Source organism: Chiloscyllium plagiosum, unplaced genomic scaffold (genome assembly GCF_037043375.1).
Source record: "Chiloscyllium plagiosum isolate Xiang-an unplaced genomic scaffold, Cpla_swu_hap1 HiC_scaffold_3, whole genome shotgun sequence".
Classification (NCBI taxonomy): Eukaryota; Metazoa; Chordata; class Chondrichthyes; order Orectolobiformes; family Hemiscylliidae; genus Chiloscyllium; species Chiloscyllium plagiosum.
In genome coordinates, this window is record NW_028270141.1 from 24375296 (window position 1) to 24393981 (window position 18686).

Consider the following 18686-nt stretch of genomic DNA (forward strand, 5'->3'; position numbering starts at 1 on the left):
TTAACAGGGATATTGGCAACGTGTGGTTTGACAGTGATATTGGTGAGGTGCGTTTTGACAGTGATATTGGTGAGATGCGGTTTTAGAGTGATATTGGTGAGGTGCGGTTTGAGAATGATATTGGTGAGGTTTGACAGTGATATTGGTGAGGTGTTATTTGACAGTGATATCGGTGAGGTGCGGTTTGACAGTAATATTGGTGAAGTGCGGTTTGACAGTGTTATTGGTGAGGTACGGTTTGACGGTGATATTGGTGAGGTGCAGTTTGACAGTGATATTGGTGAGGTGCAGTTTGACAGTGATATTGGAGAGGTGTGGTTTGACAGTGATATTGGTGAGGTACGGTGTGACAGTGATATTGGTGAGGTCTGGTTTGACAGTGATATTGGTGAGGTAGAGTTTGACAGTGATATTGGTGAGGTGATATTTGACAGTGATATCGGTGAGATGCGGTTTGACAGTGATATTTGTGAGGTACGGTGAGACAGTAATATTGGTGAGGTACGGTGTGACAGTGATATTGGTGAGGTACGGTTTGACGGTGATATTGGTGAGGTGGAGCTTGACAGTGATATTGGTGAGGTGATATTTGACAGTGATTTTGGTGAGATGCGGTTTGACAGTGATATTGGTGAAGTGCAGTTTGACAGTGATATTGGTGAGGTGCGGATTGACAGTGATATTGGTGAGGGGCAGTTTGACAGTGACATTGGTGAGGTGATATTTGACAGTGATATTGGAGAGATGCGTTTTGACTGTGATATTTGTGAGGTGATATTTGACAGTAATACTGTTGAGGTAGTGTTTAACAGGGATATTGGTGAGGTGTGGTTTGACAGTGATGTTGGTGAGGTGCGGTTTGACAGTGATATTGGTGAGGTGCGGTTTGAGAGTGATATTGGTGAGGTGCAGTTTGACAGTGATATTGGTGAGATGTGGTTTGACAGTGATATTGGTGAGGTGATATTGGTGAGATGCGGTTTGACAGTGATATTGGTGAGGTGCGGTTTGACAGTGATATTGGTGAGGTACCGTTTGACAGTGATATTGGTGAGGTGCGGTTTGACAGTGATATTGGTGAGGTGCGGTTTGACAGTGATATTGGTGAGGTGCGGTTTGACAGTGATATTGGTGAGGTACCGTTTGACAGTGGAATTGGTGAGGTGTGGTTTGACAGTGATATTGGTGAGGTACGGTTTGACAGTGATATTGGTGATGTACAGTTTGACAGTGATATTGGTGAGGTGTGGTTTGACAGTGATATTGGTGAGTTGTGGTTTGACAGTACTATTATTCAGATACGGTTTGACAGTGATATTGGTGAAGTGCGGTGTTACAGTGATATTGGTGAGGGGCAGTTTGAATGTGATATTGGGGAGGAGGAGTTTGACAGTGATATAGGCGAGGTGCGATTTGTCAGTGATATTGGTGAGATGGAGTTTGACAGTGATTTTGGTGAGGTACGGATTGACTGTGATATTGGTGATGTACGGTTTGACAGTGATATCGGTGAGGTGTGGTTTGACAGTGATATTGGTGAGGTGTGGTTTGACAGTACTATTAGTCAGATACGGTTTGACAGTGATATTGGTGAAGTGCGGTGTTACAGTGATATTGGTGAGGGGCAGTTTGAATGTGATATTGGTGAGGAGGAGTTTGACAGTGATATAGACGAGGTGCGATTTGTCAGTGATATTGGTGAGATGGAGTTTGACAGTGATTTTGGTGAGGTACGGATTGACTGTGATATTGGTGAAGTGCTGTTGACATTGATATTGGTAAGGTGCATTTTGACAGTGATATTGGTGAGGTGCGGTTTTACAATGATATTGGTGAGGTGGGGTGTGACAATGATATTGGTGAGGTGCAGTTTGTCAGTGATATTGGTGAGGTGCAGTTTGTCAGTGATATTTGTGAGATAATATTTGACAGTTATATTGGTGAGGTGCGGTTTGTCAGTGATATTGGTGAGGTTTGACAGTGATATTGGTGAGGTGATATTTGACAGTGATATCGGTGAGGTGCGGTTTGACAGTGATATTGGTGAGGTGCAGTTTGACAGTGATATTGGAGAGGTGTGGTTTGACAGTGATATTGGTGAGGTACGGTGTGACAGTGATATTGGTGAGGTACGGTTTGACGGTGATATTGGTGAGGTAGAGTTTGACAGTGATATTGGTGAGGTGATATTTGACAGTGATATCGGTGAGGTGCGGTTTGACAGTGATATTTGTGAGGTACGGTGAGACAGTAATATTGGTGAGGTACGGTTTGACGGTGATATTGGTGAGGTGGAGTTTGACAGTGATATTGGTGAGGTGATATTTGACAGTGATTTTGGTGAGATGCGGTTTGACAGTGATATTGGTGAGGTGCAGTTTGACAGTGATATTGGTGAAGTGCGGTTTGACAGTGATATTGGTGAGGGGCAGTTTGACAGTGATATTGGTGAGGGGCAGTTTGACAGTGACATTGGTGAGGTGATATTTGACAGTGATATTGGTGAGATGCGTTTTGACAGTGATATTTGTGAGGTGATATTTGACAGTAATACTGTTGAGGGAGTGTTTAACAGGGATATTGGTGAGGTGTGGATTGACAGTGATGTTGGTGAGGTGCGGTTTGACAGTGATATTGGTGAGGTGCGGTTTGAGAGTGATATTGGTGAGGTGCGATTGGACAATGGTATTGGTAAGGTGCGGTTTTACAGTGATATTGGTGAGGTGGAGTTTGACAGTGATATTGGTGAGGTGTCGTTTGACAGTGATATTGGTGAGGTGTCGTTTGACAGTGATATTGGTGATGTGCGGTTTGACAGTAATATTGGTCAGGTGGAGTTTGACAGTGATATTGGTGAGGTGGAGTATGACAGTGATATTGGTGAGGTGGAGTTTGACAGTGATATTGGTGATGTGCGGTTTGACAGTGATATTGGTGAGATAGAGTTTGACAGTGATATTGGTGAGGTGTGATTTGACAGTACTATTAGTCAGATACGGTTTGACAGTGATATTGGTGAAGTGTGGTGTTACAGTGATATTGGTGAGGGGCGGTTTGACAGTGATATTGGTGAGGTCGGGTTTGACAGTGATATAGGTGAGGTGCGATTGGACAGTGATATTGGTGAGATGGAGTTTGACAGTGATATTGGTAAGGTGCATTTTGACAGTGATATTGGTGAAGTGCGGTTTTACAATGATATTGGTGAGGTGTGGCATTACAGTGATTTTGGTGAGGTGAGGTTTGCCAGAGATATTGGTGAGGTGCGGTTTGCCAGAGATATTGGTGAAGTGCGGTTTGACAGTGATATTGGTGAGATAGTATTTAACAGTGATATTGGTGAGGTACGGTTTGTCAGTGATATTGGTGAGGTGCAGTTTGTCAGTGATATTGGTGAGATGGTATTTGACAGTGATATTGGTGATGTGCGGTTTGAAAGTGATATTGGTGAGGGGCAGGTTGACAGTGATATTGGTGAGGGCAGTTTGACAGTGACATTGGTGAGGTGATATTTGACAGTGATATTGATGAGATGCAGTTTGACAGTGATATTGGTGAGGTGATATTTGACAGTAATACTGTTGAGGTGGTGTTTAACAGGGATATTGGCAACGTGTGGTTTGACAGTGATATTGGTGAGGTGCGTTTTGACAGTGATATCGGTGAGATGCGGTTTGAGAGTGATATTGGTGAGGTGCGGTTTGAGAGTGATATTGGTGAGGTTTAACAGTGATATTGGTGAGGTTTTATTTGACAGTGATATCAGTGAGATGCGGTTTGACAGTGATACTGGTGAGGTGCAGTTTGACAGTGATATTGGTGAGGTGCGGTTTGACAGTGATATTGGTGAGGTACGGTTTGACGGTGATCTTGGTGAGGTGCAGTTTGACAGTGATATAGGTGAGGTTTGACAGTGATATTGGTGAGCTGATATTTGACAGTGATATCGGTGAGGTGCGGTTTGACAGTGATATTGGTGAGGTGCAGTTTGACAGTGATATTGGTGAGGTGATATTTGACAGTGATATCGGTGAGATGCAGTTTGACAGTGATATTGGTGAGGTGCGATTGGACAGTGGTATTGGTGAGGTGTGTTTTGACAGTGATATTGGTGAGGCGGAATTGGACAATGATATTGGTAAGGTGCGGTTTTAGAGTGATATTGGTGAGGTGGAGTTTGACAGTGATATTGGTGAGGTGGAGTTTGACAGTGATATTGGTGAGGTGTCGTTTGACAGTGATATTGGTGATGTGCGGTTTGACAGTAATATTGGTGAGGTGGAGTTTGACAGTGATATTGGTGGGGTGGACTATGACAGTGATATTGGTGAGGTGTGATTTGACAGTACTATTAGTCAGATACGGTTTGACAGTGATATTGGTGAAGTGTGGTGTTACAGTGATATTGGTGAGGGGCGGTTTGACAGTGATATTGGTGAGGTCGAGTTTGACAGTGATATAGGTGAGGTGCGATTGAACAGTGATATTGGTGAGATGGAGTTTGACAGTGATATTGGTAAGGTGCATTTTGACAGTGATATTGGTGAAGTGCGGTTTTACAATGATATTGGTGAGGTGTGGCATCACAGTGATTTTGGTGAGGTGCGGTTTGCCAGAAATATTGGTGAGGTGCAGTTTGCCAGTGATATTGGTGAGGTGGAGTTTGTCAGTGATATTGGTGAGATGGTATTTGACAGTGATATTGGTGAGGTGCGGTTTGAAAGTGATATTGGTGAGGGGCAGTTTGACAGTGATATTGGTGAGGGCAGTTTGACAGTGACATTGGTGAGGTGATATTTGACAGTGATATTGGTGAAGTGCGGTTTGACAGTGATATTGGTGAGATAGTATTTGACAGTGATATTGGTGTGGTGCGGTTTGTCAGTGATATTGGTGAGATGGTATTTGACAGTGATATTGGTGAGGTGCGGTTTGAAAGTGATATTGGTGAGGGGCAGTTTGACAGTGATATTGGTGAGGGCAGTTTGAGAGTGACATTGGTGAGGTGATATTTGACAGTGATATTGGTGAGATGCTGTTTGACAGTGATATTGGTGAGGTGATATTTGACAGTAATACTGTTGAGGTGGTGTTTAACAGGGATATTGGCAAAGTGTGGTTTGACAGTGATATTGGTGAGGTGCGTTTTGACAGTGATATTGGTGAGATGCGGTTTGAGAGTGATATTGGTGAGGTGCGGTTTGAGAGTGATATTGGTGAGGTTTGACAGTGATATTGGTGAGGTGTTATTTGACAGTGATATCAGTGAGATGCGGTTTGACAGTGATACTGGTGAGGTGCAGTTTGACAGTGATATTGGTGAGGTGCGTTTTGACAGTGATATTGGTGAGGTGCGTTTTGACAGTGATATTGGTGAGGTGCGGTTTGAGAGTGATATTGGTGAGGTTTGACAGTGATATTGGTGAGGTGTTATTTGACAGTGATATCAGTGAGATGCGGTTTGACAGTGATACTGGTGAGGTGCAGTTTGACAGTGATATTGGTGAGGTTTGACAGTGATATTGGTGAGGTGATATTTGACAGTGATATTGGTGAGGTGTCGTTTGACAGTGATATTGGTGATGTGCGGTTTGACAGTAATATTGGTGACGTGGAGTTTGACAGTGATATTGGTGAGGTGGAGTTTGACAGTGATATTGGTGATGTGCGGTTTGACAGTGATATTGGTGAGGTGCAGTTTGACAGTGATATAGGTGAGGTTTGACAGTGATATTGGTGAGGTGATATTTGACAGTGATATTGGTGAGGTGTCGTTTGACAGTGATATTGGTGATGTGCGGTTTGACAGTAATATTGGTGACGTGGAGTTTGACAGTGATATTGGTGAGGTGGAGTTTGACAGTGATATTGGTGAGGTGGAGTTTGACAGTGATATTGGTGAGGTGTCGTTTGACAGTGATATTGGTGTGGTGTCGTTTGACAGTGATATTGGTGATGTGCGGTTTGTCAGTAATATTGGTGAGGTGGAGTTTGACAGTGATATTGGTGAGGTGGACTATGACAGTGATATTGGTGAGGTTGAGTTTGACAGTGATATTGGTGATGTGCGGTTTGACAGTGATATTGGTGAGATAGAGTTTGACAGTGATATTGGTGAGGTGTGATTTGACAGTACTATTAGTCAGATACGGTTTGACAGTGATATTGGTGAAGTGTGGTGTTACAGTGATATTGGTGAGGGGCGGTTTGACAGTGATATTGGTGAGGTCGAGTTTGACAGTGATATAGGTGAGGTGCGATTGGACAGTGATATTGGTGAGATGGAGTTTGACAGTGATATTGGTAAGGTGCATTTTGACAGTGATATTGGTGATGTGCGGTTTTACAATGATATTGGTGAGGTGTGGCATTACAGTGATTTTGGTGAGGTGCGGTTTGCCAGAGATATTGGTGAGGTGCGGTTTGCCAGAGATATTGGTGAAGTGCGGTTTGACAGTGATATTGGTGAGATAGTATTTGACAGTGATATTGGTGAGGTGCGGTTTGTCAGTGATATTGGTGAGGTGCAGTTTGTCAGTGATATTGGTGAGATGGTATTTGACAGTGATATTGGTGAGGTGCGGTTTGAAAGTGATATTGGTGAGGGGCAGTTTGACAGTGATATTGGTGAGGGCAGTTTGACAGTGACATTGGTGAGGTGATATTTGACAGTGATATTGGTGAGATGCTGTTTGACAGTGATATTGGTGAGGTGATATTTGACAGTAATACTGTTGAGGTGGTGTTTAACAGGGATATTGGCAACGTGTGGTTTGACAGTGATATTGGTGAGGTGCGTTTTGACAGTGATATTGGTGAGATGCGGTTTGAGAGTGATATTGGTGAGGTGCGGTTTGAGAGTGATATTGGTGAGGTTTGACAGTGATATTGGTGAGGTTTTATTTGACAGTGATATCAGTGAGATGCGGTTTGACAGTGATACTGGTGAGGTGCAGTTTGACAGTGATATTGGTGAGGTGCGGTTTGACAGTGATATTGGTGAGGTACGGTTTGACGGTGATATTGGTGAGGTGCAGTTTGACAGTGAAATAGGTGAGGTTTGACAGTGATATCAGTGAGATGCGGTTTGACAGTGATACTGGTGAGGTGTCGTTTGACAGTGATATTGGTGATGTGCGGTTTGACAGTAATATTGGTGACGTGGAGTTTGACAGTGATATTGGTGAGGTGGAGTATGACAGTGATATTGGGGAGGTGGAGTTTGACAGTGATATTGGTGATGTGCGGCTTGACAGTGATATTGGTGAGATAGAGTTTGACAGTGATATTGGTGAGGTGTGGTTTGACAGTACTATTAGTCAGATACGGTTTGACAGTGATATTGGTGAAGTGTGGTGTTACAGTGATATTGGTGAGGGGCTGTTTGACAGTGATATTGGTGAGTTCGGGTTTGACAGTGATATAGGTCAGGTGCGATTGGACAGTGATATTGGTGAGATGGAGTTTGACAGTGATATTGGTGAGGTTCGGTTTGACGGTGATATTGGTGAGGTGCAGTTTGACAGTGATATAGGTGAGGTTTGACAGTGATATTGGTGAGGTGCGTTTTAACAGTGATATTGGTGAGGTGTCGTTTGACAGTGATATTGGTGATGTGCAGTTTGACAGTAATATTGGTGAGGTGTCGTTTGACAGTGATATTGGTGAGGTGGAGTATGACAGTGATATTGGTGAGGTGGAGTTTGACAGTGATATTGGTGATGTGCGGTTTGACAGTGATATTGGTGAGATAGAGTTTGACAGTGATATTGGTGAGGTGTGGTTTGACAGTACTATTAGTCAGATACGGTTTGACAGTGATATTGGTGAAGTGTGGTGTTACAGTGATATTGGTGAGGTACGGTTTGACAGTGATATTGGTGAGGTCGAGTTTGACAGTGATATAGGTGAGGTGCGATTGGACAGTGATATTGGTGAGATGGAGTTTGACAGTGATATTGGTAAGGTGCATTTTGACAGTGATATTGGTGAAGTGCGGTTTTACAATAATATTGGTGAGGTGTGGCATTACAGTGATTTTGGTGAGGAGCGGTTTGCCAGAGATATTGGTGAGGTGCGGTTTGCCAGAGATATTGGTGAAGTGCGGTTTGACAGTGATATTGGTGAGATAGTATTTGACGTGATATTGGTGAGGTGCGGTTTGTCAGTGATATTGGTGAGGTGCAGTTTGTCAGTGATATTGGTGAGATGGTATTTGACAGTGATATTGGTGTGGTGCGGTTTGAAAGTGATATTGGTGAGGGGCAGTTTGACAGTGATATTGGTGAGGGCAGTTTGACAGTGACATTGGTGAGGTGATATTTGACAGTGATATTGGTGAGATGCTGTTTGACAGTGATATTGGTGAGGTGATATTTGACAGTAATACTGTTGAGGTGGTGTTTAACAGGGATATTGGCAACGTGTGGTTTGACAGTGATATTGGTGAGGTGCGTTTTGACAGTGATATTGGTGAGATGCGGTTTGAGAGTGATATTGGTGAGGTACGGTTTGAGAGTGATATTGGTGAGGTTTGACAGTGATATTGGTGAGGTGTTATTTGACAGTGATATCAGTGAGATGCGGTTTGACAGTGATACTGGTGAGATGCAGTTTGACAGTGATATTGGTGAGGTGCGGTTTGAGAGTGATATTGGTGAGGTTTGACAGTGATATTGGTGAGGTGTTATTTGACAGTGATATCAGTGAGATGCGGTTTGACAGTGATACTGGTGAGATGCAGTTTGACAGTGATATTGGTGAGGTGCGGTTTGACAGTGATATTGGTGAGGTACGGTTTGACGGTGATATTGGTGAGGTGCAGTTTGACAGTGATATAGGTGAGGTTTGACAGTGATATTGGTGAGGTGATATTTGACAGTGATATCGGTGAGGTGCGGTTTGACAGTGATATTGGTGAGGTGCAGTTTGACAGTGATATTGGAGAGGTGCGGTTTGACAGTGATATTGGTGAGGTACAGTGTGACAGTGATATTGGTGAGGTACGGTTTGACGGTGATATTGGTGAGGTAGAGTTTGACAGTGATATTGGTGAGGTGATATTTGACAGTGATATCGGTGAGATGCGGTTTGACAGTGATATTTGTGAGGTACGGTGTGACAGTAATATTGGTGAGGTACGGAGTGACAGTGATATTAGTGAGGTACGGTTTGACGGTTATATTGGTGAGGTGGAGTTTGACAGTGATATTGGTGAGGTGATATTTGACAGTGATATCGGTGAGATGCGGTTTGACAGTGATATTGGTGAGGTGCGATTGGACAATGGTATTGGTAAGGTGCGGTTTTACAGTGATATTGGTGAGGTGGAGTTTGACAGTGATATTGGTGAGCTGGAGTTTGACAGTGATATTGGTGAGGTGTCGTTTGACAGTGATATTGGTGATGTGCGGTTTGACAGTAATATTGGTGAGGTGGAGTTTGACAGTGATATTGGTGAGGTGGAGTATGACAGTGATATTGGTGAGGTTGAGTTTGACAGTGATATTGGTGATGTGCGGTTTGACAGTGATATTGGTGAGATAGAGTTTGACAGTGATATTGGTGAGGTGTGATTTGACAGTACTATTAGTCAGATACGGTTTGACAGTGATATTGGTGAAGTGTGGTGTTACAGTGATATTGGTGAGGGGCGGTTTGACAGTGATATTGGTGAGGTCGAGTTTGACAGTGATATTCGTAAGGTGCATTTTGACAGTGATATTGGTGAAGTGCGGTTTTACAATGATATTGGTGAGGTGTGGCATTACAGTGATTTTGGTGAGGAGCAGTTTGCCAGAGATATTGGTGAGGTGCGGTTTGCCAGAGATATTGGTGAAGTGCGGTTTGACAGTGATATTGGTGAGATAGTATTTGACAGTGATATTGGTGAGGTGCGGTTTGTCAGTGATATTGGTGAGGTTCAGTTTGTCAGTGATATTGGTGAGATGGTATTTGACAGTGATATTGGTGAGGTGCGGTTTGAAAGTGATATTGGTGAGGGGCAGTTTGACAGTGATATTGGTGAGGGCAGTTTGACAGTGACATTGGTGAGGTGATATTTGACAGTGATATTGGTGAGATGCTGTTTGACAGTGATATTGGTGAGGTGATATTTGACAGTAATACTGTTGAGGTGGTGTTTAACAGGGATATTGGCAACGTGTGGTTTGACAGTGATATTGGTGAGATGCGGTTTGAGAGTGGTATTGGTGAGGTGCGGTTTGAGAATGTTATTGGTGAGGTTTGACAGTGATATTGGTGAGGTGTTATTTGACAGTGATATCGGTGAGATGCGGTTTGACGGTGATATTGGTGAGGTGCAGTTTGACAGTGATATAGGTGAGGTTTGACAGTGATATTGGTGAGGTGATATTTGACAGTAATACTGTTGAGGTGGTGTTTAACAGGGATATTGGCAATGTGTGGTTTGACAGTGATATTGGTGAGGTGCGTTTTGACAGTGATATTGGTGAGGTGTGGTTTGACAGTGATGTTGGTGAGATGCGGTTTGAGAGTGATATTGGTGAGGTGCGGTTTGAGAGTGATATTGGTGAGGTGCGGTTTGACGGTGATATTGGTGAGGTTTGACAGTGATATTGGTGAGGTGTTATTTGACAGTGATATCGGTGAGATGCGGTTTGACAGTGATATTGGTGAGGTGCAGTTTGACAGTGATATTGGAGAGGTGTGGTTTGACAGTGATATTGGTGAGGTACGGTTTGACGGTGATATTGGTGAGGTGCAGTTTGACAGTGATATAGGTGAGGTTTGACAGTGATATTGGTGAGGTGATATTTGACAGTGATATCGGTGAGGTGCGGTTTGACAGTGATATTGGTGAGGTGCAGTTTGACAGTGATATTGGAGAGGTGTGGTTTGACAGTGATATTGGTGAGGTACGGTGTGACAGTGATATTGGTGAGGTACGGTTTGACGGTGATATTGGTGAGGTAGAGTTTGACAGTGATATTGGTGAGGTGATATTTGACAGTGATATCGATGAGATGCGGTTTGACAGTGATATTTGTGAGGTACGGTGTGACAGTAATATTGGTGAGGTACGGTGTGACAGTGATATTGATGAGGTACGGTTTGACGGTGATATTGGTGAGGTGGAGTTTGACAGTGATATTGGTGAGGTGATATTTGACAGTGATTTTGGTGAGATGCGGTTTGACAGTGATATTGGTGAGGTGCAGTTTGACAGTGATATTGGTGAGGTGCGGTTTGACAGTGATATTGGTGAGGGGCAGTTTGACAGTGATATTGGTGAGGGGCAGTTTGACAGTGACATTGGTGAGGTGATATTTGACAGTGATATTGGTGAGATGCGTTTTGACTGTGATATTTGTGAGGTGATATTTGACAGTAATACTGTTGAGGTAGTGTTTAACAGGGATATTGGTGAGGTGTGGTTTGACAGTGATGTTGGTGAGGTGCGGTTTGACAGTGATATTGGTGAGGTGCGGTTTGAGAGTGATATTGGTGAGGTGCAGTTTGACAGTGATATTGGTGAGATATGGTTTGACAGTGATATTGGTGAGGTGATATTGGTGAGATGCGGTTTGACTGTGATATTGGTGAGGTGCGGTTTGACAGTGATATTGGTGAGGTACCGTTTGACAGTGATATTGGTGAGGTGTGGTTTGACAGTGATATTGGTAAGGTACGGTTTGACAGTGATATTGGTGAGGTACGGTTTGACAGTGATATTGGTGAGGTGTGGTTTGACAGTACTATTAGTCAGATACGGTTTGACAGTGATATTGGTGAAGTGCGGTGGTACAGTGATATTGGTGAGGGCCAGTTTGAATGTGGTATTGGTGAGGAGGAGTTTGACAGTGATATAGGCGAGGTGCGATTTGTCAGTGATATTGGTGAGGTGGAGTTTGACAGTGATTTTGGTGAGGTACGGATTGACTGTGATATTGGTGAGGTGCTGTTGACATTGATATTGGTAAGGTGCATTTTGACATTGATATTGGTAAGGTGCATTTTGACAGTGATATTGGTGAGGTGCGGTTTTACAATGATATTGGTGAGGTGCGGTTTGTCAGTGATATTGGTGAGATGGTATTTGACAGTGATATTGGTGAGGTGCGGTTTGACAGTGATATTGGTGAGGGGCAGTTTGACAGTGATATTGGTGAGGGGCAGTTTGACAGTGACATTGGTGAGGTGATATTTGACAGTGATATTGGTGAGATACGGTTTGACAGTGATATTTGTGAGGTGATATTTGACAGTAATACTGTTGAGGTGGTGTTTAACAGGGATATTGGCAACGTGTGGTTTGACAGTGATATTGGTGAGGTGCGTTTTGAGAGTGATATTAGTGAGGTGCAGTTTGACAGTGATATTGGTGAGGTTTGACAGTGATATTGGTGAGGTGATATTTGACAGTGATATTGGTGAGGTGCGATTGGACAATGGTATTGGTGAGGTGTGGTTTGTCAGTGATATTGGTAAGGTGGAGTTTGGCAGTGATATTGGTGAGGTACGGTTTGATTGTGATATTGGTGAGGTAGAGTTTGTCAGTGATATTGGTGAGATGGAGTTTGACAGTGATGTTGATGAGGCGGAGTTTGACAGTGATATTGGTGAGGTGTGGTTTGACAGTACTATTAGTCGGATATGATTTGACAGTGATATTGGTGAAGTGCGGTGTTACAGTGATATTGGTGAGGTGGAGTTTGACAGTGATAATGGTGAGGTACGGATTGACAGTGATATTGGTGAGGTGCTGTTGACAGTGATATTGGTGAGGTGGAGTTTGACAGTGATATTGGTGAGGTGCGGTGTTACAGTGATATTAGTGAGGTGCAGTTTGACAGTGATATTGGTGAGATGGAGTTTGACAGTGATGTTGATGAGGCGGAGTTTGACAGTGATGTTGGTGAGGCGGAGTTTGACAGTGATATTGGTGCGGTGGAGTTTGACAGTGATGTTGATGAGGCGGAGTTTGACAGTGATGTTGGTGAGGTGGAATTTGACATTGCTATTGGTGAGATGGAGTTTGACAGTGATATTGGTGAGGTGTAGTTTGATAGTAGGATGTGCAGATTTGTTGAGAGCTGCAAAATTGACCCAATGCAGAACTTTTCAGGTGCTACCCATGTCTCTCCCAACATCGCCCTGGTGACAGAGTATGAGTGTCTGTGTCATCATCATAGATCAGAACCTCAGATCATTGAACATATCAAATATGTGATATGTTTGACAAAACGGACAGATATAGCAATGATGACCACAGGCACTTCACCAATGGCTATCCTTATGGGAGTCGGACTGTTACACTTGCACTCAGGCAGGGAAATGGCAAACAATAAGACTAGCAATGAAGGGATTGTGACGACTGACTCCCACAACCCCACTTATCAGGGAGTTATCTCATGCGGACATGTGTGTGTTTTAATATTCTGTCTATTCATTGGGAGAGGTGGAGGTTAGTCTCGGTTAGATAATGAACATTGGTGTGCCCCGTGGGCATAGGGGTAGTGAGGCTTTTTCACAGGGGTGGAGGCAATGTTGGAATGACAGTCCGTCATTTCCCAAACTGAATACTGATGGGGTGGAACAATGAGATTCATTCCTGGGGTTGGGTGGGTTGGGGGGATTGAGAATGACAGTTTATCCCAGTGAGTGTGAGGGGGACATAGTGAGGGTCTGTCAAAGGTGAGTGGAAGGAGGATGAGTGAGCCAGCACTAAACGCGAGGTAGGGGGGCTGAGGGACATTAAGGGTATGTCCTGAGGGAGGGATAGAGTGAAGATCTGTGCAGGAATAAGGTTCTAATAGTTGGTCCCAGGACTCAGCAAGGAAAGGGGAGCTAGGATTTGTTGTCAGGTGACGTAGGAAGGGAGACGAGGGGAGGCATTGGCCGATGGGAGAGAAGGGGGGGATATGGAGGAGAACATTGAGGATCTATCCCAGGGAGGGAGTTGGACTTAGTTTCTGACTTGGGAAGGCAAGGGGTCTATTCCAAGAGAACTGGATAGGAAGGTCTTGAATGAGGTTGAAGTGAGATCTGTCCATAGAGGGTCTATCCCAGGGGGTGAGGGGAGTTACGGTCTGTTCAGAGGGAAGGTCTGGCCTCTATCCTGTGGGTGGAGAGGGTAAGAGAAGTCTGTCCCAGTGGCTTCAAGAAAGGTTCCGGGGCCAGGCGAAGTATCCAGAAACAGCAGGAGGAGAGGCCAGGAACAATGACTTTTAAATTGCAGAGCACCATCAAACATTACTTCCCAGAACACAGTGTTGTTGCGGAGAGAGAATTGCAGGAAATGGTGTTTTGGGAAACTTTAATTAGCAGAGTTTACCTGGAAGCTCAGCAGTTGCATTCACTGCATCCGAATGCCCAGAGTCAGGAAATCATCCTAATGCTCAGTGAATGTGAAATACTCCCAGTGCTCAGGGTGGGAAACACACTCTGTGTGAAATATGCTCAGTGTGGGAAACACACTGTGTGAAATATAGTTCAGTGTAGGAAGTGCACTTCATGTGTAATATACCCAGTGTTCAGTATGGGAAACACACTCTGCATAAAATATACCTAGTGCTCAGTGTGGGAAACGCACTCTATATGAAACATACCCAGTGCTCAGTGTGGGAAATGCACCCCAAGTGTAATATACCCAATGTTCGGTGTGGGAAACACACTGTGTGTGAAATATACCCAGTGTTCAGTGTTGGAAATACACACTGTGTGAAATATAGGCAAAAGTGAGGACTGCACATGCTGGAAACCAGAGTTTAGATCAGAGTGGTGCTGGAAAAGCACAGCAGGTCAGGCAACATCTGAGGAGCAGAAAAATCGACGTTTCGGGCAAAAGACCTTAATCATAAATCCTGATGAAGGTCTTTTGCCCAAAACATCGATTTTCCTGCTCTTCGGATGCTGCCTGATCTGCTGTGCTTTTCCAGCACCACTCTGATCTAAACACTGTGTGAAATATACCCAATGTTCAATGTGAGAAACACATTCTGTGTGAAATATACCCAGTGTTTGGTTGTGCGGGAAATACACTCTGTGTGAAGTATACCCGGTGCTAAGTTATGCGGGACATACTCTAGTGTTTACTGCGGGAAGTACACTCAGTGCTCAGTGTGGGAAAGATGTGATGAGGTAGTAAAATGTAAAATAAAATAACTATCTAAACAAATGTATAATAATTACAGTATGGGGGAAAATGGTTGGGTATATGGGTCTGAAAGGTTTAACACTCAATTGTGTGCCCTAAGCAGCATGAGCCCTTTGCTAATCATATTCACGCAGTCGATAAATAGTTGCAGTGATGCAATAAATTGGGCTTAGCAAGACCTTTTGAGTTATACCAAAAAGTTGGTTTTTATCCACTCCAGACCACTTCAGGCTTAAACAAATTGTCACACACAAGCTATATTTAAAAAAAAAATACAGATTCTGGGAATCAGAATTCCAAACAGAAAATGATAGAAAAACTCAGCAAGCCTGACAGCATCTGTAAAGAATGGAATCAGGCTAACAGTTCAGGTTGAAGACCTTTCATTAGAAATTTTCTTCCATCTGTATACGAGAAGTGTTATTGTCCTCAGGTATGGTAGTAGCAATCAAATTGTACAGAGTGTTGGGTTTATAACCACTGAGGACAAGGATATTTTTGGCACAGCCTTGGGATAGTGATTCTTGCTGGTAATTTTAGCAAAGGAAAGGTTTATGAGTTTCATGTGCAATTGAAGGAATCATGACATTGTTGATATATGGATAACTAAGAATGGGATCACCAAACATAAGAGGTAATCACAGTTAGCTGAATACACAAATGTCAAGAAAATAGAAGACTATATATGGAGTTGGCCATTCAACCCATCATAAGCCTGCTCTGCTATTCCAGACCATGGTTCATCACCTATCTCAAAGTTATATTCCTAGGATTATCCCATTTCCCTTGATGTCATTAATAACTAGAAATCTATCAATTTCTGACACAAATTGAGCTCCCATGGACCCCTGCGGTAAAAGGCATTTGAGGCAGGGGTATTGAATATTGTTCTTAGTTTTTAGTGGTTGAAGGGTATGGGTAGAAAGTGAGAACAGGGTACCGAGTTGGGCAATCAACCATGGTCATCTTGAATTGAGGAGCAGGTTGGGAGGGCTGACTGACCTATTCCTGCTTCTATTTATGATGTTTCTATGAAGGGAATTCCAAGGATTCACTGCCTTTGGGTGAAGAAGTTCCACCAAAGTTAAATAGCTTGCCTTTTATTCTGAGACGGTGTTGCCTTCTTCTGGACCCACAGCTAGACCTACATATACTCTGCATTAGAATGGTGCTGGAAAAGCCTGCTCCTCGGATGCTGCCTGACCTGCTGTGCTTTTCCAGTACCACTCTAATCCAGACTTGGGTTTCCAGCATCGGCAGTCCTCATTTTTACCTACATGTACTCTGTTACATATACTCTGTCTATCCTTTATAAATTTTGAATGAGGCATTCCTGATTAAGGGCTTTTGCCTGAAACGTCGATTCTCCTGCTCCTCGGATACTGCCTGACCAGCTGTGCTTTCCCAGCAACGCACTCCCCACAATACTCCAGGTGCTATCTCATCTGCCTTTTCTGCAATTGAAGCAAGACTTCTTTGCACGTATACATAGATAATTATACCTTTTTCCTTCCAAATTGTTTGCAGCATTTGTATGCATTTCAATGATTTATAAGTGATGATATTGCATGTCTGATGCAATACAAGACAATATTGCATATTATCAAGTATAAAATACCTAACGCATTGCACAGGATTACAAAAAGTATCCAGCAGTTAGGCTTTTCAGCCTATACACTCGATGCTGCAATTATGGTTCACTCAAGCCCCTCGCATCTACCGTTGGAACCATATATTCGCATTTCCCTGATGTGTTTATCCAGTTTACATTTCCATGTATTTATACTATTTGATTCACACACTCTGTGTGATACAAGAGATCCAAATTCTGACCTCTCTTTAGCAAAAAAGTTTTTTCTGAACTGCATTTTATGGTGACTATCTTATAATGGTAGCCTCAAGTTGTGCTCTTCCTAATTGAGGGAGTATTCTCTGTCTAAGCGCTCTAAGAAAACCATTCATAGACTTACAGCCCCTCAGTCCTTTTTTTAAGTTGTCAATACAATAGAAGCTAAATATTAATACAATTTGTAAAATCTACATGAAAAGCATGGGTTCATTTCCATTTTGGATTAAGGAAACATGAAAAAAAAGCTACGAAAAACAGATATTGCTGGAGAAACTCAGCAGGTCTCATGTATGGAGAGAAAGCAGAGTTTACATTTTCAGTCCAGTGACCCTTCTTCAGAACTGATGGTAGTTCAGAAAGTGCTGGTACATATAGGATGGGATAAAGGGGGAGGAGTAAATGATAGGTGGAAATGGAGCCCAAAGAGATAGAACAGAAAGAGAGAGCAGACAAGGAAATGGATAATTGTCAGCCTGGGAGTATCAGTAGCTGTTAACGAGGACCAGTAGTATCTGCTAGCAGCTTATTTGATGACAAGGCCTGGTGTTCAGTAAGGACACAGGAGATGGTGCTCAGGCTCTAAAACTTTTGAACTCAATATTAAGTCCTGAGGCTCTAGGTTTACCAACCAGAAAATGAGATGTTGTTCTTTCAGCTTGTGCTGAGCTTCGCTGGAGCACTGCAGCAAGCCCAAGATGCAGGTAGCAGAAAGCTTAGAGTCATTTTTGCAGGCAGAACACAGGTATTCTGCAAGGCGCTTATCCAGTGTGCATTCCATCTCCCCAACGTAGAGCAGACTACATTTTGAGCAGCAACTACAGAAGACTACATTGAGCGAAGTGCAGCTGTTTCACCTGGAAAGTATGTCTGGGGAGTTGGATAATGAGAAGGGAGGAAGTAAACGGGCAGGTGTTACACCTTCAGCATTTGCATAGGAAGGTGTCATGGGAATGTGGGGAGGAACTGGAGGTGGAAGAAGAGTGGACCAGCATATCTGGCAGTGATCAATCCTGGCAGAAGGCTGACAAGGGACAGGAAGGGGATATCTGTGCAGTAGTGGTGGTGAAAGTGGCAGCTAATGAACCTTTGGATGTGCTTTCTGTTTGGGTGTTAACTGAGGTCCAGGGAGATCCTATTGGAGTTGTTGGAGGTTAAAAGTGCAGGAGATGGGTCAAACAGATAAGAGCATTGTCAACCATGGTGGTGGGAAATCCTAAGTTGAGGAAGTAGGTGGACATTTCGAAGACCCCCTCATCAAAGTTGGCATCATCAGAACGGATGCAACAAAGATGGAAAAACTTGGAGAATGGAATAATATTTACAGGAAGGAAGGCGTGAGGATGTATAGTCGATGTAACTGTGAGAGTCTGTGGGTTTGTAATAGGTATCAGAGGCCAGCCTATCCCCAGAAATGGGAGTAGAGATGTCGAGGAAGGTCAGGGAAGAGTCAGAGATGGATTATGTAAAGATGAGAACAAGTTGGAAATTGGAAAAGAACTTAATGCATTTTTCCAATTCTGTTCAGGACAGAGAAGCAGCACAAGGATGTCATCGATGTACTGGAGGAAGAGTTGTGAGGAGGGACCAGAGTAGAACTGGAAAAAGGAATGTTCCACATACCTCATAAAGAGGCATAACTGTGGCCCACTCATAGGCACACCTTTGATCTGAAGAAAGAGAGAGGAATTAGAGAAGTTG